This window comes from Culex pipiens, chromosome 2, assembly GCF_016801865.2.
Source record: "Culex pipiens pallens isolate TS chromosome 2, TS_CPP_V2, whole genome shotgun sequence".
NCBI classification, from domain to species: Eukaryota; Metazoa; Arthropoda; class Insecta; order Diptera; family Culicidae; genus Culex; species Culex pipiens.
This window is the reverse complement of record NC_068938.1, coordinates 132,445,639-132,470,882: the sequence shown is the minus strand read 5'-3', so window position 1 is coordinate 132,470,882 and position 25,244 is coordinate 132,445,639.

Here is a 25,244-nt window from a genome sequence, read left to right as displayed (position 1 = left end):
CTAAATTTCACCGATTTCCGCACCGATTCCTCACGCATATTTATTAAAAACGTTACTTTAAACCACCTCAGTGATTGATGCCTTCCTCCTAAAATCAATTGAAAATGCTTTCTGCATGTATTAAAATGCACCTGAATACATGCAAACAAAATGCTATAAAGCGTTACTAACGTTTCTGCCATAAAAAGCCATAACATGAAGAAAGCTTGGGCTAACGAGGCTGATTCCATGAAGCTTAGTGCTACCTCTGCCGGATTTTATACAGTGTTCACTTATTTTTGTATATGTCAAAATTATGTTATTGCACAATTGCTCATAACTTTTGATAGCATTGCAATGCAATGCATTGTCAGATCTTCAATCTTTTGGGCTCGTTGGACAGATTTTTTGATTACCTATCTAAAGATGGGTCGTATGATAGATCCGGACAACTTTTTCATCCAAATTTTTGAGATCCGGCCTCAAAAAAGTGTTTAAAAACACTTAAGTGCTTATAACTTTTCATAGGGTTGTCAGATCTTCAATGTTTGGGGTTCGTTAGAAAGGTCTTTTCAATACCTTTCTAAAAATGTATAGCATGCCGGGTTTCCTTACAAAAACCACCCTTTTTACAATCTTACGGACTTTAGTCAAAATCGTTTTTAAGCATAACTTTTAAAGTACTTAACCAAACATCACCATTTATAGATAGTGACTTAGGGGACCCAAAGACGGATCGAATCAGGCCAAAACAGACAGAATCGGTTCAGTCAGTCCCGAGATAATCAAGTGCAATTATTTTGATCAACATCCAACCACCCGCACAAACATTTGCTCAGAATTTGATTCTGAGTCGATATGTATACATGAAGGTGGGTCTAGGAGGTCAATTTAAGTAGTTCGTTTTTCGAGTGATTTTATAGCCTTTTCTCATTGAGGTGAGGAAGGCAAAAAGGTATCTTTTTAAAGCCCAACATGTAATGCACAAATTAAAACAAGCAATACCCTTGATTACTCTGCGAAAACTTATACTTGATGCATTATCAACAATGTTTCAACATACATTACTTCAGTAGTAAAAGCAATGCCACGCATGGGCTTGAACACAGCTTCGGCTTCATCCATAAAGTACAAATCAAATCAAAATCAAATTATTCGCTCTACAGCATTGCCTTGGCGTTCTCGATTGCGAGATTCCTACTTCAAACTAAGTGTCCGAAGGCTTGATTGTTGAGGCAATTGCAAACCTCTTTTTACACCTTAGCTTCCATCCACCCCGGGATTCGAACTGACGACCTTTGGATTGTTAGTCCAACTACCTACACCTGGACTGAGCTATCGACCTAACCCTTTAGGTTAGACCGGGGCCAACATTTACTTCCCCATCCGACGGAAGGCGTGGTCAGACAAATCTCGTCTCGAAAAATGCCACCGGGACCGTCTGGGATCGAACCCAAGCCGACTGGGTGAGAGGCAACCACGCTTATCCTTACACCACGGTCTCAAGAAGTACGTCACGCTAAAATCAGCCAAAATTTACAACCCACCATTTTCTAATGTCGATATCTCCGATTTACAATGTTTTAATATGAAACATTCATGAAATTTTCCGATTTTTTTGGAAAAAATATTTACAAATATTTTAAATCAAGACTAACATTTCAAAAAGTCCAAACATTCAATATTACGCCCTTTTGAAATGTTAGTCTTGATTTAAAAATTTTGAAAATATTTTTTTTCGAAAAGATCGGAAAATTTTACGAATGTTTCATATTTTAATATTGTGAATCGGGCAATTAGTTGCTGAGATATCGACATTAGAAATTGGCGGATTGTTTGGGTGAAACTTAGAAAACATAAATTTTCTTATTTTTAAACCTTTGCATAGCAATATCTCTGCAACTAACGGACTAACGGTCAACAAAGTCCGAAAAAGCAAAATATTGAGAATTTTCTCAGCTTTTCAAAAAAATATTTTTTCATAAGTGGGCAAACATGGGCACATTTTTTTAAAAAATCAATAACTGGGACTATTTTGAAAAAAGTTACATTAAAATGGCTATAACTTGAAAACGGTGCACTTTATCAAAATTTCTTTTTGTAAAGTACTTTTTGATTGCAAATTCAATTTTACATCGAAAAATGAAATTGAAAAATTTTTGCGACTAATATTTCGATTTTTTGGAAAAAATTCTATTGATTCAAAAAATCATGACTCGGTCAAAGATTTTTGCCCATCCTGGAAATTTCTGAAAAGTTGGCATTTAATGTCCTCTAAAACATATAAAAAAAATAAAATAAAATTAAAAATAGTGTTTTTTGCAAATCAAGTTTCGCTTCGCTTCGCTAGGAGACGGTGATTTTAGCGGATTGCAGACTGGATTTTCGCCATGTGATGTGATGATTGTCTAAGCCCAAGTTGCCTAGGAATCGATAATTGGGAATAGAACCAATTCCACCTGAATCAGATTTTCACCACCATGGCAGCCGTCCATTGCCGGCCGCTCCCATCTCCAACCGCGCACCAGGGACAAGGATAGGGGATTTGGAAGACGGGAAGTGTTGATGCTCCACTTTTTTCAGAGTATTAAGGGAACATCTCCACGGTATCCTCAAGTAAGTTTCGCTTGGAGTTGGACAGTTTTTAGGAAGGTGAATGGTCTGAGGAGCCACCCTAGGCGAGTGGTAACGACCTTTGGCATTGTTGTTCGAATTCTTCGTGTGTTCTCATTTCTAATGGGAATGCTTTTCAATTCTTCTCATCTCTTATTGGATGAATTCTATCAGTTGCCCAGGCTATTTATAGCGAGGTATTTTTAGATTCAATTTCAACTGCGCTTGCAATCTTGCATGCAATATTGTTTGAGTTCTGATGTTCAACTTGCATTCAATTTGATTCTTTGTCCGATTCTTGGATTCAACTATACCAGTCTAATTCCTCCTCAAGCTACCAATGCTCCACGGTTAAGTGGAAAGCATTTTTGCTTGCCAATCCTAAGGACAGGGGATCGAACCCCGCCGTGAGCTTTTCATGATTTTTCCATTAATTCCAAATTCAATGAGTCCAGAACTTTCTCGTTAGGAGCAGATGGGTATCGAACCCAGAACAATTCGCTTATAAAGCGAATATCGTAACCATTCAGCCACGACAGCTGTTTTTTGCAAATCAAGTTTTAGTGACAAAAAGTGAAATTAAAAATCACCAAAAATTGTTTTACCGTGTATCATTTTTTTCAGTGTAGGGTAGAGTAGTCATCAATGAGACACGGGCAACAATGATAAAATGGCTCTCACAAGTCGTAGTTTCAACCAATCAGGCTCTTATTTTGAGGAAAGGTGTATCTACTGGATACACGGCTGCCATAATAGTGGCTTTGGTTATGGACGCTCCCTTGCAAAGTTATTCATAAATGTTTGATTTTGGGGTGTAAAAGTAAATTATGACTGAAAATTACATGCTGCCAATAATACAAAAACTAAAATTTCTCCAAACTTCTTTCGTCATTTCATAGGGCATGAGTTGGCCTACAATGGCCTTTCATAAGAATTGACCAAAATTAAGAATATACCCAGAATCCAGGGCTGTCTCATTGTTCCCCACTCTTTTCAGCCTATGGGTAACAATGAGACACTTTGATGTTTCTTCATTAAACTTTTCAAAATCTAGGGAAACCCTTCAAAACATGAATCGGAAGTGATTTTTGGCATATTTATTGAGTTTTGTCTTCATTTAGCCAAACATATAAAGTTATATGGTATAAATAAATAAATTTTACTAAATTTAAATACTTTTTAGTATAACTTTTGTTAATGAAAGCTTCAAGTTGGCAAAATTGCTTTAAAATGTTCAAGGTAAGTCACCTGCAATGTAACAATACAAAAACATGATGTTTTACTAGAAAAGTATTGATTTTCGTAGAGTGTCTCATAGGGGGGTGGCGTCGCTATTTTTAGACCACATTTTCCACTTTTTCTCATCGAAACCGACTACTTTATCGACATCATTTTGCTAGGCGAGATAGGACGCCGTCTATTTTTAGACGATGACTCAGCACTTTTCCCCACTTGCACTTAAAAAAACCAGGTGGCAGCACGATGTAACGCCACGTCCCTATTGTTCCCCACCTGTCTCATTGTTCCTGCCAAGTGCGTCTACAATGAGACAGTTGGATTGCTCTGGCTGTAGAGGTCGGATCGATCTCATGTTTTGGTCAATGTTAGAACACATTAAAAGAAAGAAAATGCATTAAAAGCTCATTGAAACATGCTGATGAAAAAAATACAAAAATCGTTGAAAGTTGAAAACCAAAAGTGTCTCATTGATGACTACCCTACCCAGGTCCATATCCATACCTACAACTTTGCCGAAGACACCAAAACAGTTTCAGCCGAATTAAAAAATACAGAAAAAATCGAATGCCCGAATTCTCAGAGAATTGCTCAGGTGCAGTGAACTGTATTAGTGAGGTTCATTCGAAAATCACGCTAAGCATCCTCTCTTTTCAACACTCAGAATCTGATGTAAACTTTTGGTGAACCTTTTGCTGTTTTTTAAACTTTGGTAACTTCGTTGCAAGCAAATAAGAATCATACAAACTCTGCACACGACACAAGCAGATACAATTTAATCCTCCCCTTAAATGCGCCTCACTTCCATGGACGGTTGCCAAAAAAATTCCCAAAAAAAATCGTAAAATCCCAGATGCGTGCCCGGATCCGGTTCCGGCTAACGCACGTAATCTGTGTTTTATGAGTGTCAAAATGTCCCTCTTCGCTTTCTCTATCCGGTTGGCTCGAACAGATAGATACCAATTCGGAAATCGGAACACCGTCGTATAACTTCAATTTAGTTTGGTTTTGGTCCAAAGGAAGAACTGGCTTCTGCCAGCGGCAATGTTTTGTCTTTTCGCCTTGTGCTGCTGGATGTGTGGCCTGTGGCCAGAACATGTCCCAAACAACTACGACGAGGTCCAAAACCGAGGGAGAATTGGTTTTCGGGAGCTCCGAACGCCGATGACACAAATCAATTGCTTCCTGCTGGTTGAACTGGAAATCAACAAGATGGTATCAACCGGCCCAATCTAGTGGAAATCTAACAATACGAGTGTGTGCTTGCATATGTGGGACGACGTTCCTGCCAGAATCAGAAGCCGGGACCAGGATCAGGACAAACGTCGAAAGTCAGCAGGGACAAATTTCCGAATGAAACCACATGCTCTGGAATGGAAGGACGCTTCGTTCTGTTGTCTGGATGCGAAATTTGTATTTGATTTTACGATGTTTCCCGGGGAAGAATTTGGCAATTTCGAATTTACGGGACTGTAAACCTTTCAATAGCATCCAATTAGGGAAAACACTGCGGCACTAGAGTCGGGATTCAATTTGGGATCTATTTCGTTGCATTCTTTTCAATTTGCAGAGATGTTGAGCAGCTATCTTCAACGACCTGTTTCAAAGCGTTAATCGTATCACCAATATGTCACTCCGTGTCATGTAAAACCCAACCACACACGCTTAACCTCAAGAACCAATCTCATCAACGTCTCAAAACCCCTTTCAGAATCTTAAACGACAACACTCATTTCAACACTCAACCTTTTCGAGTAATTTCCCAAAAGAAAAGCAGGAGCAAACTTCATTTTGCAAATTGACATGTTCGTAATTAATTTCTGTCAACTTTTTTCGAAAGCTGCCAGCTTAACGTACTGTCACTTGGGAATGTTGTGTTTCATAACGCTTAAAATATTAAAAACTCCCCTTCTTCTCCAGAGAAGGGGGGCACACATTTCCCCAAGCCAACGAAGTCCTTTCGAGCTCGCTTCGGTGAGTTATGAGAAAGGATTACACTTGAGTCAACGTCAAGTTATTCAGTCAACTTTGCAGCAGCAAGCTTACTGATGAGTGGGTGTCAACCAAATGATATTCAACAAATTAGTATTCCTATATTTTAGCATTTTCTTCGATGTGATGAAGATTTTCTTACTCTCATCTACTCTAGGAATACTAAATTCATAATATTTATGTCAAAGTGCATTCGGAATGTTATCATAATGCGGAGAACGATACTGTAAAGCCACTCTAATGCTGAGTTGTTTTACTTAAATCCTTAACCTTGACATGGCTTGTAAGTTCAATTTTATTTTAATTTATTTTACCTGTCCCGATCATTACCGAAGAACAAATCTTCAATTAAAAATCATTTAATCTTTTATTAACTCAGCCAAAATCTAACAATAAATATGCAACTCTGTAACGTATCAACTAACATGTCATGTCATTCTGAGGCAGCGAACGCCCTTTTTTCTATCATCAAATTGTATTTAAAATATGTTTTTTGGAGTTGCAAAATAGTAGTTTATGCAACAAGTTGCAAAAAGAGGATTTTTTCAGCACGAGTCGTACATTTATCCAACGAGGTTTGCAGAGTTGGATAAATACGAAGAGTGCTGAAAAAATCAAGTTTTGCAACGAGTTCCATACAACATTTTTTGCAATTCCAAAAACACACTAAGTGAAATTTTATGTCAAATTTTCATTTCTTTTTGTCAATAAATCGTTTAAATCAAAAAATGTTGAAAAGTGTTACTTTTCGAAACAAGTGCTGAAAAGTTCAACCCATTTGAGTGCTGAAAATTAGAACTTTTCAGCATTTATTTTGAAAAGTGTTGCTATTCGATTCTGTTATTTGTGGTACAGAAAAGTAGGCTATTTCGTCGTTCAAATAACAGAATCGAATAGAAACACATTTCAAAACAAATGCTGAAAAGTTCTACTTTTCAGCACTGAAATGGATGCTGAAAAGTTGAACTTTTCCGCACTAGTTTTGAAAAGTAGTACTTTTTAACATTTTTTAATTTAAACGATTTATTGACAAAATACATGAACATTCAACTTATCATTTCACTCAATTTGTGTTTTTCAGAAATGCAAAAAATGTTGTATGGAACTCGTTGCAAACCTTGATTTTTTCAGCACTTGTCGTATTTATCCAATTCGGTGAACCTCGTTGGATAAATGTACGACACGAGCTGAAAAAATCTTCTTTTTGCAACTTGTTGCATAAACTACTATTATTATTTCAGAACGAGTCGAACATTTATCCAGCAAGGTTCACCGAGTTGGATAAATACGACGAGTGCTGAAAATATCAAATTTTGCAACGAGTTCCATACAACATTTTTTGCATTTCAGAAAAACACCCATTGAGTGAGATTATAATTCAAATGTTCATGTATTTTGTCAATACATCGTTCAAATCAAAAAAATGTTGACAAGTATTACTTTTCATAACAAGTGCTGAAAAGTTCAACTTTTCAGCACGCATTTCAGTGCTGAAAAGTAGAACATTTCAGCATTTTTTTAAAGTGTTGCTCTTCGATTCTGTTATTTTTTGTACAGAAAAGTAGGCTATTTCGTCGTTCAAGAATGACAGGAAAAATAAGTAGTTACACGACGGAATTGGCAAAAAAGTAGTTAACGCAACAAGTTGCAAAAAGGAGATTTTTTGCAACGAGGTCAATCGAGTTGGATAAACGACGACTGATGAAAAAACATGTTTTTTTGCAAGCTGCTCACAATTATTTTTGCAATTCTGAAAAACGCCTTTTTAATGGAATTTTATGTCAAACATCCATGTGTTAAGTAAACTCACCGTTGAAATAAAAAAAAATATTGAAAAATGGTAATTTTAGATACCACTGCCGAAAAGCTCAACTTTTCAGCTACCATGTCAGAGCTGAAAAGTACAACTTTTCGACACTGCTATTGAAAGGTACGAATTTTCCACTTTGTTATTTTTGGTAGAGAAAAGTAGGCCATTTCATCTTCCGAAAACGACAGGAAAATTGAGTTTTTTCACGAGGAAATTGCAAAAAAAAAAAAATGTCCAACTTTATACATTTTTAGCACCATGTGATGCTGTGAATATTTTACAAGGTTTATGTAAATATCAACTCAAAACATCTGGGGCCAAAATATATATTTTTATGCAAAAAAAAAAGTTTTAAATGAAAAAAAGCTGTAATCAACTGAAAAAAATATTAATGCATTTTGCTGCGTTGATGAACATTTAAGCATGCTTGTAATACTAGTTGATCATGAATCAATTCAACCCTTTACAACACAACCTCGCTCTATGCGGGCTTTTGTTTGGAAATTTGAATTGTTTTATGCGACTTTACCAATGTTTTAAAAAATGTCACTTTTTTTCTGGAGTCAACTTTGGTTGTGTTTCTTACTAAGGTTTCCTCTATATTATGTTTTTTTTGTAGTTTACCCAGACTATGCCTCTAAGCATTTTTTTTACAATTTAAATAATAATGGTATCGTATCGAAGAATACAAAGCAAGAATAGTTAACCTTCTACAACCCAACTCCACCTCAAGACGGGTTTCGATTAAAAAGAAATCGCCAAAAATCAATTTTTCAATCAATGTTTGATCCTTAAAATGCACCTGAAAGAAAAACTCTTAAAATTTTAGATTTTTTTATTTGGGTTGGAAGTTTGACTTGTTTTATGTGACTTTCCCAATGTTAAAAAAATGTAATTTCTTCAAGGGTCAACTTTTGCTGTGTTTTTTACTATCATTTTCTATTTTTTAAGTAAAAAGAATAATGCATTAATTTTTTCTCAAACTATACCTCTACGTATTTTTTCAGAATTTAAATAATAATGGTACCATTCTATAGCAGAAAATGTTAAAAACAGGCAAAATATAACAAAAGTGACTTAAAAATATGCAAAAATAAGATAGGCAAAATTCAATGATAGGAGGTGGTAGAATAGGCCAAATACTACCCAAAACAAAGATTAACTAAACAAGATAAATGAAAATCAAAAAAATACTAAATATTAAACAAGAATATCATAAAACAAGAGAAGTAAAGCTTTTCGTAGAACAAAAGTTGCTCAAAATGACACGATAAAAATAAAAATTATCGAAAAAAATTGGGCAGTAGAGGGTTGTTTTTTGTATTCAAGCCGTTGCAAATATTCTTCAAAGTTTATGTTTGTTTTATTGTAGAAACCCAGGCTTGTAATTTCAATTTTTACTGTATACTAACTGAATAATACTGAATTTTTTATAATTTGCAATATGGGTATCGAACGATTAAATAATTTGAATGCATTTTCACTGTTTAAAGGCAATTTTTAAAATAAAATAATATTTTTTACAAAATACCATTTTTTCAGCATTCATATTTTGATGATTTCCAATATGGGTTTCAAACGATCGAAATTTTGCTTGCATTTTTGCAGAATTTTATTTTAAAAATACTCTTAAACAGTGAAAATTCATCTATATTTTTAATCGTTTAAAAATGCAAATTATGAAAATTTTAGAATTTTAAAATATATATATGGGTTGTGAAAATCAGAGCATTTTTATAATAAAAAATCTCTAAAACAGTGAATATGCATGTAAAATTTTGATTCATTTGATACCCAAATTGCAAATTTTGTTAATTTGGTTAATTTGAATCCTGGAACAAATGTTTGTTTTGTTAAAAAAAAATTACAAAAAAACTCTCATTGAAGTATTTTGAGGAAATTTAAGTATTTCACAAAAACCTCTATTAAAAGTTAAAAAGCATTCAAAATTATGCTTCGTTTTGATACCAATATTGCAAATTATGTTGCTTTGAGTATTTAAAAACAATGATTTTGTGACTTTTTTGTACTTATTTTTTAGCTTTGAAACTTCATGCAATATAAAAAACTAACTTAATCCACCTATGTGGTTGGAGCCTTCCTCACTTATTACCAACAATGGCTGATATGATAAAATTGTACAAAAATTTCATCTATTTTTAAGATCTGGAATAAAAAAGTACATAAATATCACTTAAGTGGCCATATCTCGAGACAGGGTTGCCAGATCTTTAATGTTTTAGACTCGTTGGAAAGGTCTTTTGATAACCCAACCAACGATGGGTCAGATGATGGACCTGGACATAGTTTACATACATTTAAGTGAGATCCGGCATCCAAAAAGTACATCAATATCACTTAAGTGAATATATCTCGAGACAGGGTTGCCAGATCTTAAATGTTTTGGACTCATGGGAAAGGTCCTTTGATAACCTAACCAACGATGGGTTGGATGGTGAATCCGGACATAGTTTACATATATTTAAGTGAGATCCGGCATCCAAAAAGTACATAAATATCACTTAATTGGCCATATCTCGAGACAGGGTTGCCAGATCTTCAATGTTTTGGACTCGTTGGAAAGGTTTTTTGATAACCTAACCAGCGATGGGTCGGATGGTGGATCCGGACATAGTTTACATACATTTAAGTGAGATCCGGCATCCAAAAAGTACATAAATATCACTTAAGTGGACATATCTCGAGACAGGGTTGCCAGATCTTCAATGTTTTGGACTCGTTGGAAAGGTCTTTTGATAACCCAACCAACGATGGGTCAGATGATGGACCTGGACATAGTTTACATACATTTAAGTGAGATCCGGCATCCAAAAAGTACATCAATATCACTTAAGTGGGCATATCTCGAGACAGGGTTGCCAGATCTTCAATGTTTTGGGCTCGTTGGAAAGATCTTCTGATAACCTAACCAACGATGGGTTGGATGGTGGATCCGGACGTAGTTTACATACATTTAAGAGAGATCCGGCATCCAAAAAGTACATAAATATCACTTAAGTGAACATATCTCGAGACAGGGTTGCCAGATCTTCAATGTTTTGGACTCGTTGGAAAGATCTTTTGATAACCTAACCAACGATGGGTCGGATAGTGGATCCGGACATAGTTTACATACATTTAAGAGAGATCCGGCTTCCAAAAAGTACATCAATATCACTTAAGTCGTGATATCTCGAGACAGGGTTGCCAGATCTTCAATGTTTTGGACTCGTTGGAAAGGTTTTTTGATAACCTAACCAACGGAGGGTCGGATGGTGGATCCGGACATAGTTTACATACATTTAAGTGAGATCCGGCTTCCAAAAAGTACATCATTATCACTTAAGTGGGCATATCTCAAGACAGGGTTGCCAGATCTTCTATGTTTTAGGCTCGTTGGAAAGGTCTTCTGATAACCTAACCAACGATGGGTCGGATGATGGACCCGGACGTAGTTTACATACATTTAAGTGAGATCCGGATACACGTGAAAACACATTTTTATACATAACTTTTGAACTACTTATCGAAACTTCAATCTGTATAAAACTCGATCTATGGGACCCTAAACCAAGTCGAATGCAACAGGTTCGGGTCAAATCGGTTCAGCCAGTGCCGAGAAACATGAGCTAGTTTGTTGGTCACATACATACATACACACACACATACACACACACATACACACACACATACACACAGACATTTGTTCAGTTTTCGATTCTGAGTCGATATGTATACATGAAGGTGGGTCTACGACGTTTTTTTGCAAAGTTCATTTTTAGAGCAGGATTATAGCCTTACCTCAGTGAGGAAGGCAAAAAATCCTAATGAAGAAAGTACCATTAGAAATTCAATATGATATTTATTGAAAAAAACGTTTCTTAATCCACCATTAGGTGGGTAGTGCCTTCCTCACATTTGGGTAATTCTCCGCCAACTCACACAGCAGTTGCCCCGACCCCTCTTCGATTTGCGTGAAACTTTGTCCTATGGGGTAACTTTTGTCCCTGATCATGAATCCGAGGTCCGTTTTTTGATATCTCATGACGGAGGGGCGGTACGACCCCTTCCATTTTTGAACATGTGAAAAAAGAGGTGTTTTTCAATAATTTGCAGCCTGAAATGGTGATGAGATAGAAATTTGGTGTCAAAGGGACTTTTATGTAAAATTAGACGCCCGATTTGATGGCGTACTCAGAATTCCGAAAAAACGTATTTTTCATCGAAAAAAACACTAAAAAAGTTTTAGAAATTCTCCCATTTTCCGTTACTCGACTGTAAAAAATTTTGGAACATGTCATTTTATGGGAAATTTAATGTACTTTTCGAATCTACATTGACCCAGAAGGGTCATTTTTTCATTTAGAACAAAATTTTTCATTTTAAAATTTCGTGTTTTTTCTAACTTTACAGGGTTATTTTTTAGAGTGTAACAATGTTCTACAAAGTTGTAGAGCAGACAATTACAAAAAAAAATGATATGTAGACATAAGGGGTTTGCTTATAAACATCACGAGTTATCGCTATTTTACGAAAAAAAGTTTTGAAAAAGTTGGTCGTGATCGATCATGGCCATTCATGGTCACCCGCGACAGACACGGACGACGAAACGAAGAAAAACGCAAAAAGTAACTTTTTCAAAACTTTTGTTCGTAAAATCGCGATAACTCGTGATGTTTATAAGCAAACCCCTTATGTCTATATATCAATTTTTTTGTAATTGTCTGCTCTACAACTTTGTAGGACATTGTTACACTCTAAAAAATAACCCTGCAAAGTTAGAAAAAACACAAAATTTTAAAATGAAAAATTTTGTTGTAAATGAAAAAATGACCCTTCTGGGTCAATATAGATTCGAAAAGTACATTAAATTTCCCATAAAATAACATGTTCCAAAATTTTTACAGTCGAGTAACGGAAAATGGGAGAATTTTTAAAACTTTTTTAGTGTTTTTTTCGATGAAAAATACGTTTTTTCGGAATTCTGAGTACACCATCAAATCGGGCGTCTAATTTTACATAAAAGTCCCTTTGACACCAAATTTCTATCTCATCACCGTTTCAGGCTGCAAAGTATTGAAAAACACCTCTTTTTTCGCATGTTCAAAAATGGAAGGGGTCGTACCGCCCCTCCGTCACGAGATATCAAAAAACGGACCTCGGATTCGTGATCAGGGACAAAAGTTACCCCTTAGGACAAAGTTTCACGCAAATCGAAGAGGGGTCGGGGCAACTTTTCCCGATTTCGTGTGAGTTGGTAGAGAATTACCCATTTACAAAGTAATAATGAAAATAAGTTTATGAAAAAAATATATACCTGATACAGACTTTTCACGTAAACAAAAAGACCCGGCATTTTGAGGTTATGCAAAAAGTCATCCTTTTTTGTATCTACAAAAATCTTTTTCATGGCATAACTTTTAAAATACTTTACTAAACAAAATAAAATTTAATAGGGTCTTAGGGGACCCCAAAACGAACAGAATATGGCGGATCCGGCCAAATCGGTTCTGTCAGTTCTGAGATAATCGTGTGGAAAAAAAATCGTGTTTACACACATCCCCACAGACATTTGTTCAGAATTTGATTCTGAGTCGATAGGTATACGTGAAGGTATATCTAGGAGGTGTATTTAAGAAGTTCATTTTTCGAGTGATTTTATAGCCTTGCCTCAGTGAGGTGAGGAAGGCAAAAAAGTCAACTTAAGAGAGATTTTAAAAATGAGTTTTCGTCCATTATCGTCGATAAGATTATCTTCGAATATTTCGCTAGGTTTTTTACCACCCTTTTCCTAGATTTGAAGATCTGAAACAAACAATTTCTATGCTACCAAGTCAGTATTTGAAACATTCATAGTTGTAAGGAAAATCCAAATCTCTATACAAGCACAAAAGAAACAAAATTGTAACATGCTATCTCGAAAAATAAAAAATTGAATTGAATTGATTATCTTCGAAAGAATTGTCGAAATAACAATAACGACAGAATATCTTTACCGTCCCGACGATAATGATAAGCATACTATTGACAATAATTCTGATGGCTCTCCATTTACCTCCGCTCATGGGAATAATAGAGTGTCTGATTTATCTGATAAGATATTTTCGCTTAGTTGTTTTCATTATAGAAATTGCTATTGTTTATACCTTGATAAATTTGTAATCATTGCTTTGCGGCATTGTTGACTTTTGAGTAAAATAACAATTCAAAGTCTGAGTTTTGTCAAACTTCCAAATCAATTCCTGCATCCAAAACTGTAAATTTGCCAGAATCGCTCCAAGCGGGCGACCGAAGTGGGGTTGTCTCGTAACCACTTTCCATCCTAAAACATCAAAGCTCATCTCATTCGCGTTTCAAATTCAATAAAAAATCAATTCCAGGCAGCCATCGGGGCAAGCAGTTTCTGAAAACCAGCCCGGTTACCAAGCTGCCAAAAGATGATGACGATGACGTCGAAAAAGTCGAAGACACTTCAAAGTATCAATTTTCTGCCAATCTAATCCTACCTCCGAAGGCGATGACGACGACGACGACGATGTTGGTCCAGAACCACATGGCTTCGAGGTTCGGATGTTGCCATTGGAAAATTTCGTGACTCGTCTCATTTTCAAAATATTAAAATGTATTCCACGTTTTCATCGTCAGCTTCGCGGAAAATGTTGCGCGCCATTTTGCGGTAAGGAATCGATTTGGAAGCCAGGTTCGGTGTGTGTCATATATTGACACTTTTAGAGCGCTCGTTTGGTGCGGGTCGAAATTAGATTTTCGATGGAATTTGGTATTCAGCAGGTATTTCGCTCGGTTCGTTCACCGGAGGTGGAATCAATTGCTTTAAATTACTTGCTAATTAGATTGCAGCCCGTTTTAGCGGATGAAGAAAGGAGCTGATTAAACAATTTCAAGTCAGGTTTAGAACAAATTAGCATCCCTTGAATGCTTTGCTTGGTTTAGATTATCATATTCAAGCATCACTCGATTTCGAAAGTACTCTAGTGAAGCTTGACTATCACTTACATAGATCGATTTGCTCTTCTGTCGTAAACCATAGGCCTGAGAGGAAAATTCATGGAAATCATGCTTGTATACAAAGTGGAAAACATGGAGATATAGAAGGTAAAATCATGTGTTTCCATTGGGCACCTTTTATTGACTTTGAATACACACCTTAGAAATGAAAATCAAGTGATAAATAGTTCATTAAAAAGTTAACCAGAATATGTCAAATAAAACGATTTGCAAAATAATTCGTTTTTATCGTGAGCATAAAAATGTGAAAGGAAAAGGGATCGATTCCTGCTAAGGATTTGAGCTTTTCCTTTCAACTTTTTGTAAAAGGATATCACGTTCTTCATCCCGGCTCTAATATCACAAACACGATTACGTAAGCAAATTGAATTACTCCCCCGGTTCCCATCCCTTTCGGATAATGGGCTAATTTTTTTAATCCCATTCTTGGAAGGAAACTCGCTTTTAGAGAACTACCTCCCATCAATTTAGCCCCATCGCGTCATCTCGAAGATCTTCTTAAATTCCCAATCCCCGTCCAAGAGAAAAAATAAACGAATGAAAAGGATCCAATTTTCAGGCTCCATGCGGATGCACTGCAATTTTCCGTACTCGAAAAAAAGGAAAGCGAGCTTGTCGCAAAGACAATTTCACGGTCCAGATCGCTGGCAACATATAAATTGAAGCATTTTATGATATTAATAGTTTCAACTTTGTCGAAGCGAGCTCGACCCTTTTCCTCCAAGTTTCAATTCTTTTCGTTTCGTGTTCCAGCTAGGAATAATAATCGGGAGATCTTTCAGTATTTTTTTCTCCATTCAAGCTTTCCTCCCAATTCGGATCAAGCGAACTCTTGAGATTCGAAGCTCGCGCTGCTGTGCCAAAAAGCTCTCTTAAAACTGCATAAAAGTGTTATCTTTTCCGAATCGTTCAGCTGGGGAACAGTGCGGGCTGCGTGGAATGTTGCATAACAATTACACAACTCGACACTTTCGAAGTTGATGTCAGTAAACGCTTCAATTTCGTCCAGGTATGATAGATTTAAGCTCCCTGAACGCGCTCCAATCGATAGAGTCGAACCGAACGACGACGTCGGTCGAACTTTAGTGAATTCTTTGCCAATAAATTAAAATGTAAATTTGGGTTTAAATGCTATGGAATCATGTTAAAACTGGAGCATCCAACGCATGTCAAAATTACACGGGCGCCCAAGCCTACCGAAAAAAGTTGGAACTCGCTGGTTCTCGAGCATAACTCAATCAATCAAGACGATTCTTTTTCTCAGTAATTTGTAAGAATGTCTAGATAATCCTAGAACTTTGCAGAACTCGATTTGACCAAATCTGTAATCAACTAAAACTAAATTCTGTCGATGGGAGGATGTTTAGAAAACTATTCAAATATTTGTACCATACTTTTTAAATTATTTCATTGCCTAACATATTAAATTCTCTCAGCCAGAAATAGAATTGTCGCAAAGTTTTAATTATCGGTAATGAACTTCTCCTAATAACCAAAGTGAGAGAAGGTGAAACACGATTAGAAGATTTAGCTAAAATGCTCAAGAGATCAATTAGTAATTGTGATTGTTATTTTATATTGCAGCTATATCCAATTTTGTGTGATTTTTATCGTTAACAACAGTTTACTTCCAAACTTTGTTCATCTACGAAGAGTGACAGACACTTTTTGACGAGATTTATCTGCAAATGTTGTAGAGTAATTCTTTCTATTATTCCATTGGTCAAAATGAGCCGTTTTGCACCATGAGTTTTTCCATACAAGTCTCCGTTTCATAATGTTCGGGTAAAATTTTGGAAAAAATAAAATTTTCGAAATTTTTGCTAAGTCCTAAAAAACTACAACTAACAGCTTATTATCAACTGTAGATAATGCAGTATGATCATGGAATATACTTTCCATGATACGCACACACTAAAAAAATATGAATATTACATTGAACGTAATTTTGAATCAAACGTAAAATACAGTCATGTAACCCAAAATTTGATGTAGAATTCTGTTTAAAATGACGCAGGTCATCAAAAATCGTACAGCAAACCCTTACAGCAAGTATAATTTAAAATTATATTAATTACGACTGAAAATTACGTTTCTTTTGATGCACATACCTGGAGCGTGTTCTAAGATGTAATTTTGTGGTAAGTTAACGCAACTGTACGTTGATCAGTTTGACAGTGCAAAAACAAAAACGAAACGTCAGCCATCTTAACAATTGCAAACAAGGTGCAAGACATTTTTGCTGCCGCGCAGTTTTGGGCCAAAAAGTCACCGAAAACCAGCAAAAACGGTCGGAATTCGCCAGAATTACTGAACGGGACCAAGGTAGAAGTAAGTGTGGAAGTTTATTTCATTAAAAACCGTCGAGACTGACGAATTTTCTTTCGATTTGGTTACAGGTCGTTGAAATGCAGTTGCCCCGTCAAAATCGGTTCCCGCTTCCAACCTGCTTCGTCGGTGACTACCTCCAGGATTACACTACTCTGACCGGCAGGCACGCCTGACCTACATGGCTGCCGCGTTGAACCCGGAACAACGATTGCAGCATAGAAACCAACCACCTCTTCCGCCACAAACGGGGGTCTGCCAGCAAGAAGAGAACTATGAAGAGGGCATACCCGGAAGACACGAAGCTGGTATGTACCGGATTGTCGGGACAGGACAACAGCAACGCGTAGGTGCTAGTCGAGAATGTGTTTTGTGCCATGGCATCCTGATGAGAAGAAAATTGCTTAAAGGAAATCGTAGATTTGTGTGAAATTTTCTCGGTGGAGTAATTGAGGTTATGATCGAGGAAATGCGTCATTGCGGAAGTGCGTCGTTGTAATCTTGTGAATTGTGATCGTAAGTCTGAATATGAAAAAAAATAAGCCTAATAAAGTTGTTTTGGAAACCTTTGTTGTATTTTTATGAGTTTTAAATAAATCGAAAAGCACAAACATTAATTGAGGTTATAACAATGGTTCTCATTTACGTTCATGTAATTTTCATTTGATGTAAAATTCAATGCTTATGAGTCCCCGTTGCTGTCGTGTAATTTTCAAATTTAATGTAATTCTACGTCTTATTTGACGCTCCAGTTATGTGCATCTATTTGACAGAAAATTACACGAAATTTTTTTGGTGTGTAGTAAAAAAACACAGCCACAGTTGACTCCGGATAAATCATTGGCATAGTCACATACACAGCAAACAATCCGATGGTAAATTCGCATGCAAAAGAATGCTCATCACCTTCGCCAAAAAAAGACACTTAATATTACACGCTGCATGTACAATTTTTGTAGAAACAAAAAAAAAGTTGCAACCGACGGGACTCAAACCCAGCACCTACAGTAAAGACTGGCGCATTAGCCCACTTGGCCATCAGACCGATGAAATACTGAAAGGATAATATGGCCTTTTACACGCAGTTGGATTACTACATTATTTGCTGTGTACAATAAGTCAAACTACCAATCCAACAATTTTCTAAAATGTAAATGTCCTAAATAGTATCAGTCACTCTTGGAGGTGTTGGCTATAAAGTCCATTAATAATAAATCGATAGGAATAAAACTTTCTAAAGCCTTAAAAATCCTTTTTTTTTTCAATGCTTTTCAAAGATCAAAAATTGATCCTAATTGAGTATTCAAAATGGTTTTAGGTATGGAACCAACTAGAATCAAACGATCCATCTTAGAAAAGTGCATTAATATAACATAAATGGCCATAGCTTAAGACAGGGTTGCCAGATCTTTAATATTTTGGACTTGTTGGAAAGGCCTTTTGATTACCTATCGAAATAATATAATGATGACATTTGGTATGATTTCCGGCCATTTATCCAACATCCGGGTATATGCAAACACGCATTTTTATACAAAACTTCTCGAAACAACAATTCAACAGCGATGTATGGGACCCCGAACCGAGATTGAATAAAATCGTTTCAGGCAGTGCTGAGAAAAACTGAAAATTGTGCAGGATTTTCATCGAAACTTGTTTGAATTTTTTTTGATAATATGCAACTTTTTTCAAATTTTATGCATATTTTATGCATAGTTCCAGACTTTTTTATGAGATCCTATAAAAACATTAAACATTGAGTGTGTCCCGCTTACTCCGATGCGCATTGACATAAGGTGTCAAAGGAATACACGCAATGTTTACATGTGTTTATACTGCCCATGATCGCACAATTTTTGAAAAACAACTTAAAAATACCTTGCACTTCATCAAAATGGGGTTTTCACTCAAAATCATATTTAAAAGAAAAGAGAAAAAATTTGCAACATTAAATTAAAATTACAAATGAAGATAGTATTAAATTTGTGCATCATAATTACTTAATATCTTGATTTTTATGCACGTCATCAAAATTTGCACACCACACTGTACCTTCTATATCCTCTTCCCATTTTTCCCGCTGAAAATCTTTACGGATAATGGCGAATGAATCGAATAATGGGTGGAATACGGTTCCGAATGTACCCGGGACCACCAGCGCTCTTGATATGTTGCCGGAGGAGCATTTAGGGGAAACCCGCGGAGTAGCTTTTCCCTTCAACCATCGCCAGCGAGCGAGGAGATTTGAAAATTTATTCAACTCGATTGAATCGCTTGACTCCTTCTCTCACTGTTTGTCCCTCTTTGATTTGGAACGTCCCAGGAATCGGGGCCAAATCGACTTTTTCCGAGGAAGGATGTGGTGTGTGTGTGTGTGTGTGTGTCGTTCTGGGAAGTCCTCTCTCTGAGCTCTGAACCAGATGAAAAGTGATAGTTTGCAAGCAATGCGGAAAACTGCTGATGTTGAACTTATTTTCATGGCTTTGTTGGTTCCTGAGCGACCAGATTTGCTTCAGTGGACTGCCATGCCAGCTCAGCAGAACAAGTGGGTTTGGAATGTAGACAGATTCTCTAGTCTGGATTTTTCGTTTTCGAGATTCGATCCTCACCCGTTGGCAGTTTGAGCTGCATTATTGGGCGTAATCACTTAATCGGGGTCGGATTTTTGCTTTTTGCTGCAAGAGGGTATCTGCAAGTGGACGAGTCAAAATGTTTTCATCGATTTTTTGTAGTTTTTGACTGCAGTATATTTTTCTTACATTTTTGAAGCATTAAAAATCATTAAGCTTTTTTTGCTGGAGCTTCAACTAACAGCTTTCCTGAGGCTTCCAAAGCTCAGCTGTAAAACTTTTCCCTCCACAAGGCTCAAGGATAATCCTCCAGCTGTTGATGTGCTGCGTCCCGGCGGAGAGTGCACTCTAATTAGTTGCGTAAGTTGTTATTATTATGATTACGAATTATGTTGTTGGCTTGCACACGCCCTCCGACCTCCGACTAAATCCGATCCTTTGTCGTTGCGTCACACTAAAGCTTGTGTTTGGTTCCATGAAGCATAGCATGTCATTAGCTCAAAATGTGGGAGGTTGCACATGTGTTGTGCTGCTCTTGAGGCAACATTAAGTGTCACTTCCTTGGCTCGTAACTGTTGGTGTGTGAAACATGCGTGGGTTTGTGTGTGTCACTGAACTAATGACATGAATTAGTCTTGTTGTGATGCAGATAATGTAACCACTAGTCCACATGATTATGTTATTGATGCTCTATCATAAGAAACATCTCTGTCTTGTATGACAAAGTCCCACACTTCATTGCACTTTGCTTGAGCTGGGATTCATGTGCAAGAATCATTGTGATTGTCACGTTTCTACAGGTCATTGTGACATCGAAAGTGATGATGGATAATGTATTCCTTGGAAACCTTACAAGATTTGTGTTAACAAGAGACAATGAGAATTACCATTTGTATCTCGTGAGTAGAATCAATTCAGCGTGCAGTTCATTGTCAATTACTCTCTTAGTCCAACATGTCTAGCTACTCTCAATAATCAAGCTGTGAAATTTTTCCAAACACTCTTTCCTAGTCCTCGACACTCTTTCGTCGTCACTCTTGAAGCTTTTTGTCACGACCTACGATGACGTTTTTTTAGGTTCGTCATTTTAACCAGTCAGTAAGGCACAAATTGCCCTCTATGACAAGCAAGACGTAAAAAAGAAAATCCCGGAAAAAACTGCTGTTTGCACAGGAACCACTTGAGGGTGGCAAGGAAATTTCAGCGTTCCGGGATGCAATGTGAACGAGTCGGTAGAGTAGGTACTCTAGCACTTCCTTCTCTTGGCGATGCAAGTTACTGCACACACACGATCGAGGCTGGTTGTGATAAGGTGCGTTTTGCCAGCCATCTTAACTGGAGGACGATGGGGTGATGTTGAAGAAAATATTTTCTGCCAATATATATTTCTGTGATCTTGTTTTAAGTTTTCCTCCAACTATACCCACTCTATAGCAATTCTGTAGGTTTATTTGTTAGAATTTTTTCCTACTTTTGATTAGCTCTTTAAAACAACCAACTGTGTCCATAGACAAACGTTATCAAAACATAGCTGAAAGGACCTTCAAATCACTATTATGTTTAATTGAAACAAATTGTGAATTGATTATTTACTGAATAAAACCTGAATTGAATTGAATTGAATAGAATATTCTTCCAATAAAGAGCAATTTTTGTATTTTTTCATTTTTTTAATTAAAATGAAACTTTGTGTGTAGTTTTTCAAGGACCAAAATAATAGTTTATGCAACAAGTTGCAAAAAGAAGATTTTTTCAGCACGAGTCGTACATTTATCCAACGAGGTTTACTTCCATTCTAGAAGCGTTTTTTTTTTGCAATTCCGAAAAACGCTTCTAGAATGGAATTTTATGTCAAACATTCATGTGTTTAGTAAACTCACCGATCAAAACAAAAAAACCGATTTAATCCCACCAGGGGTGAGATAGAGCCTTTCTTACTAAAGAATATAACTTCTTTCAATTCATAACATCGACTTGATACAAAAAATCTTATGATGAAAGCAAGGTATTATTAATGATGTGTTTTCCAAAAGAAATTGAAAACGCAATTTTCACCAAAAGAATATTTTTAAGCGTACAAATTTTTAATCAAACAAGCGTTTATGACAAACGCAAGCATGGCAAGCTTCCCATGCGCCGGTGACGACGTACACCACGGTTTTTGTTTTCAATTTTTGGTACGAGCCCAAAAACCGAACAAAGCAGGCGCAAAGCAAAACCGAGGAACAAGTTAACCGCACAGCGGGAAGCTTGCCATTCAGCATCTACGAAAGTCAGAGAGTCAGAGATAGCTATTTTAACAACTGCACCACTACACACTCAATCGCAATAGAGTTATCTAAGTCCGCTCTCACGCACACTAGCACCCCATTTGTTTTGCTGGACGGTACACATTTTAACCTCAATCTTTTTCGTGTACGTACACGCAATACATGCGCACGTAGATAACTCTATACCTTAGGTAGATAGCCATTGGCGTCGCGAGCATTGAAAACTTTGAAAACGATATAAAGCTTAGAAGCTTAGAAAACTCCTATCGACCGCGTGGTCCCGTTTGATTGGTTGCACACACACACACACACAGAAGCTTAGAAAACTCCTATTGGAATCCAATGAACTATGTTAAATAAACTTTCGAAATCACGACAAAATGAAGCCTACTTAAAGGCGATTTTAGGAGCACACGGGAAACAAATTGTTTGTACCCGGATGAATGTCCTATGTCACAAAAGTTTTTGCATAAAAATTGGACAGTTATGCTGTAACGGATAGAGCAAAAGAAACCAAAAAGCTAAAATATCTTACATGTTGAAGGAAACATCGGTAGACAAGCTACTACAAACGAGTATAAGTCGAGCCAAAACATATGCGCCAGCATTCTAGCGCCAGTATTCGAAGCTCAACTTGACAACTTGTCGACTTGGCGACGAAGCGTCGAAAATCAATGCGGTGTGAATTTTTGGCTGTATCGTCTTATTTACGAAGATGAAAGTGACACGTCCACACATAAAGTAAAACCTTTCTTTAGTAAGAAAGGCAAAAAGTAAATCGTTCTAATAATTGTTCGGGATTGCCGATCGATGTCAAATTTGTTTCAGATGCTCACTCATGGTCTGTACTATGAATGTAGGAAGAAATTTCGAATAAAATTAGAAATGAAAAATGTTGGCGAAGGTCACCAGGCGGGCTTTTACCTTTTTTTAGGGATTTTTTTTTCTTATGGTAGGTTAATCGAACGGCTCAAACTCCAGAACCATATTATGAATCTGGATGAAAATTTGGGAAGTGGTAGAGCTCGAAAAATGCAATTTTTGAGATTAATAAAAGATATGAAAAAGGAATAATTGGAACATATTTTCATTTGAAAATTGTGTATTTTGTTAAAAAGTCTGGCCGCATCCGAAAACAGATAGATATTTCAAAATTTGAGCGGCAACTCGCCCAGGTTCAGCACACTAGCTTTCATCTGCATTCAGAAGAATCGAAATCGGATACATGGGAGCTGAGAACGGCGCGACACAAAATTTGGCAAAATTTTACCACATACGAACATCACTCGATCTCCACGGAATTTATTTTCTCAAAATTCGAGGGTTGGAGATAGACGAGTTCTGTCAAGATGAATCGATAGAGCGTCGAAAATCAATGCAGTGTGAATTTTTGGCGATTTTTCCGATTAAAATTCATGTTGTATCGTCTTACTTACGAAGATGAAAATAACGTCCACACATAAAGTAAAATCTATACCTTTCTTTAGTAAGAAAGGCAAAAATATTGAAAAATGTTCAACTTTTCATTACAGTGTATTAAAAAAAGTTGAACTTTTGCCTATCTTACTAAAGAAAGGTATAGTGTTTACTTTATGGCTGGACATAATTTTCATCTTCGTAAATATGACGATTCAGCATGAATTTTAAACGGAAAAATCGCTAAAAAATCACACTGCATCGATTTTCGACGCTTCGTCGCCAAGTCGACAAGTTGAGCTTCGAATACTGGCCCAAGAATGCTGGCACATATATTTTTTTGCTCGAGATGTACTCGTTTGTAGGTGCTTGTCTACCGATGTTTCGGTTTCTTTTGCCCTGTCCGTTTTTGCATAACTGTCCAACGTTTATGCAAAAACTTTTGTGACATAGGACAATCAATTGGTTTCCCGTGTGCTACTAAAATCACCTAAAAGTAGGCTTCATTTTTTCGTGATTTCGCAAGTTTATTTAACAGAGTTCATTGGATTCCAGCTTTTTATCGTTTTAATAAATTTCAAAGTTTTCAATGCTGTCATTGAATCCGCTTTGTAAATGCCGGCCATTCAAAAAGGCGTGCTCACGGGTGTTCCCTCAGGAACAGGGAAAGATTTACTTTAAAAGATGGCAAAAAAACAATTTGGCAGATAAGAGAATAATGTGGAAAAAAAGTTGACAACAATTTTTGTTTCAAATGTATTGAAGCAATTTTGTAGTGACAAAAACAATGTTTGTCAACATTTTGAGTTTCGTAGAATATTTATTCAAACAAAACTTGATATTTTTTTAGTGCAAACCTACTTGGTAATACTAAACTTCATTTTATTATTTTGAACTAAATTAAAATTGATATTTTTAATAAAACTTTTATTTTTTAAAGACATAAGTTTGTTACTCCTAAAAAATATGGATCTTTTCTCCATTTAACTTTTTTAAAGAGGTTTTGATGAACTCCACAAGTTTTGTGCAAAACTTTATCTTATGTGTCCATTGCAGTTTCTCATGCAGCAGTTCCGTTTGAAAAGAGCATAAACCGAAAACCCCAGCTTTTTTTCAAAACATTATATCTCGGGATCCTGTTGATGAACACCTCCCATTTTTGAGTATGTAACGAAAAATTTCCCAAGAAATCCTATAACAATATTTTCAGACACAAGCTGTTTGGTACAGGTACGATCAAAACGCCATTTTATGTTTTCATACTACCTATTCAAATTTAAGGCTGGATTTTTCGGAATATAAATTATTTTTTCTTAAATGGCCAACCTTTCATTTGCGTCCAAGACAATTTAAATCGGTTGCAATGGCGCGGTGTTATGATTTTTTGAAAAGGGGGTTTTTGCGGAAATCGACAAAAAATTTCATTTTTCGGACCACCCTAACATGACGTAGGTTCCCCTAATGGCCATACAAAAAATACGGGTCTAATTATTTTGAGCAAAGAATCCCAGTCAAATTTTGAGCCCGATCGAAGAACTTTTTTTCAGTTTATGCTCTTTTCAAATGGAATTGCTGAATGATAAGAATAAAAATTAACATTTATTTTAATTTGTTATATTATTCTATTATATAAAAATATTTGGCCCGCACCACTTCAGAAAAACAGAGCCAAAAGGATGGCCCCCTTGACCCAAGTAATACCTACAACTTTGCTGATGACGCCAAATTGATCCTAAAATCTAATTTTCAAAAAAATCTTTTTACTTGTTAAAAAGTGTAGTTTTCTAAAATGGAGCCAACTCTCTTTTTGTAACTAGCTTTCCTTTTGCCTTATTGTTGGTTCGATTTTTACTTTCAAAAACATCCTTAAACAGTGTTAATCATTTTTCGAATAATTTTAATTTGCAGCAATCGTTCGCGGAAGCTAAATCTGATGTTAATAGTTAAAAAGTCCGTCCACCCTCATCGCACCTTGGAGACCACTCGTGCCAATCGAAACGCGCC